The 2,666-nt window shown below is 46.7% G+C and overlaps 1 long non-coding RNA gene across 1 annotated transcript in view; it reads right to left on the bottom strand.

The window, feature by feature from the left end:
- The window catches only part of LOC122547643, a 19,105-nt gene extending 17,239 nt beyond the window's left edge, over positions 1 to 1,866 (bottom strand). Inside the window, exons 1-2 of the long non-coding RNA XR_006311051.1 lie at positions 1,782 to 1,866; positions 452 to 454 (exon numbers count right to left, since the gene is read on the bottom strand). This is a non-coding gene — a long non-coding RNA (uncharacterized LOC122547643). The remainder of the gene's footprint in view (positions 1 to 451; positions 455 to 1,781) is intronic.
- Positions 1,867 to 2,666: the final 800 nt, after the last annotated feature.

Genomic DNA, 2,666 nt, shown 5'->3' on the forward strand with positions numbered 1-2,666 from the left:
GGGAGAAAGAGAACAACAATGAATGTTAGGAGAGGGTGGGGAAAGAGAGAGGGAATGGATGGAGAGCAGAGGGTGGGGGAAGAGAGAGAATGGAGGGGAGCAGAGAGTGGGAGGAGAGAGAGAATGAGTGTGGGGAGAGGGACTGGATGGAGGAAGGCAGAGGGTGGACGAGAGACTGGACTAGACAGGGGGAAGAGGGTATGGAGATAGAATGGACGGAGAGGATGGCATGTGTGTGAGAGGGGTGAAGCGAGGGATAGCGAGAGAGAATAGACAGGGGGCGCTGTGGGCATGATTGGGTCTTGATTGAATGGGGAGGTGGTGAATGCGTCCCACCCACTCCCAGAATTTCCTTCTTTGCACATGTGCAGTGCAGATTTTTGTGAATGACGCAAGAGAGAATCTGGAGCGTGAGCGAAATTCCCATCAGATCCTGACATCAGCAAATCACTGCCTTTCTGTTTTAAAAACTAAATAAAGATGTGGGCAATATACTGGGAATGGCAAGAAGTGACTAATAAACTGAACCGTGAGTGGGTGCTTTCCGGTGAGGGGAACTGGGCAAAAACAGGAGGATGGAAGGATGATTTCGAGTTGGAATCCATTGAAAGGTGGAGGAAATGGGAGACAGAGATTTCGGGTAGGAGATAGGGAAGTCTCTTCGGTACAAGCTAGAATTCTCTTATCCTATTTCCTGCCCTGCACTGACAGCAATGATCTGTTTTCTCAAGGTATTAGCAGAGGAGGATTTGCTGTTCAGGCGTGCACAAGAAATTTACTCAGGGCCTGAATATCAGCAGCGTTTGAATCCAGGAGGGGAAGTTATTTCAAACATCAACGTGTCTTGAGAAGCCCCGTGATTACACGCATCCTGCGTGGGAGTGTTCCAGGGTTCTGACTGTGCAGAGAACTTTAACTCTGTGGACGAGTGTTCTCGCTGTAGACGAGCCCTTCTTTGGATCGTTGAAGCTGCTGAGACGCAATGACCCCTGCACCGTGGAAACTCTGTGGAAGTAAATTCAATTCCCCAAACGTGCTGGAGTGTCACCAGGACTGGAATGAAGCCAATCGATTCCTTCAATCCAAGTCTCTAGGCGGCGCGGCAGCAGCTCAGTGGTTAGCGCCGCTGCCTCACCGTGCCAGGGACTTGAGTTCGATCCCACCCCCCAGGTTGATTGTGTGGAGTTTGCACTTTTCTACCCTCCCCCTCCCATCTGTGGGTGCTCTGGTTTCCTCCCAAGGTCCCAAGATGTGCAGCTTAGAGTGGATTGGGCGTTCTAAATTCAGGGATTAGCTGTGGAGGTTATTGGGTGGGATGCTCTAACGGGGGTCAGTGTGCATTGTTGGGCCAAAGGGCCTGTTTTCACAGTGTAGGGGGTTTGATGATTCCCCCAACGTGTCTGCAGCCTGGCTTCCAGCTGCATCTCTTTGAGCCGAAGGTCCTCCAGCATGTGTTTTCCCTAGTTTCCAGCAGCCAGAACCTCTCACCTTCTGCAAATCGAAAGACAAATCCCACCCTGCCCTCTCCAATGTGTGCTATGTAACTGCTTATTCAGTTTTAGTGGCCCAGCAGACGCTGGAAGCCAAGTTCAGAACACATGAGGATGGCCTCAACCAGGACCTTGGGTTCATGTCACATGACAGGTAACCCCACTTCACTGTCACGCTCTCTCACACCCACACAAAGCATACACTCTCACACACGCTCACATTCACACAGATCACTCTCTCAGACACACACACATATACACCCTCTGACAGGCTGATACTCTATCACTCACACACTTACATATAAGTCTTTTGTGTGATTTTGAATTTGCAGAATTATATTTGCAGATACATTGTGCGCTTTTTGAGCAAAATACAGTCTATGTGAGATTTTATAAATTCCTACTTTGGAAATAGAACCAGTCTCAATCAAGATTGGGATCCAGACCTTAGGTTGTCTCGAGAATGTGTCTTCAAACAAGTTCTGGGATTTACATATTAATGAACCAAAACCTGCAACCCATTCTAAAAGACGAAAGACTTCAGAACAATCTAAGTTTGTTCTATATCATTTCTGTTGCATGAAACTGCCATCTTTTGCTACAAATTCTCCTGTGAACCTGCTCCACAAACACCTGATGAAGGAGCAGTGTTCCGAAAGTTAGTGCTTCCAAATAAACATGTTGGACTATAAACTGGTGTTGTATGATTTTTAACTTTGTTTCTCATGAATACATCCCACACCTCCCGGTGCTGCCAGTAAACGTTACAATGTCGATGAAATGATGCAATACCTGCAGAGATGAAAAACTTACAATTTCTAACGATATTAGCTACTCATTCACTGCTCCTTCTGATGCATGATATTGGAAACTTAGTGCAAGAGGTTGAAAGGAGTGAGCAGCTTTAAAACAAAAACCTGTTGGATCTCATAGCTTTCATTGACAGTCTGAGACTGGGGTTAAGTTCAAGTAACCTTTCTTGCCACCCAACTTTGTGACAGCTTCAGATCTCCCCAGCAAAAAAAAAGTGTATGAAAAGAAGCTTTTTTTTAAAACAGCTCAAAGCTCACACACTCCTCCCAACTCCACTTCCTTTACTGTTGGTCAGCGCTGAGTTGTCCCTTTATAATTGGATCCTTGGTACAGCCTTAAGCTAAAGGAAGAATTGCCTCACTC

The sequence above is a fragment of the Chiloscyllium plagiosum genome, unplaced genomic scaffold, assembly GCF_004010195.1.
Source record: "Chiloscyllium plagiosum isolate BGI_BamShark_2017 unplaced genomic scaffold, ASM401019v2 scaf_11563, whole genome shotgun sequence".
NCBI lineage: Eukaryota > Metazoa > Chordata > Chondrichthyes > Orectolobiformes > Hemiscylliidae > Chiloscyllium > Chiloscyllium plagiosum.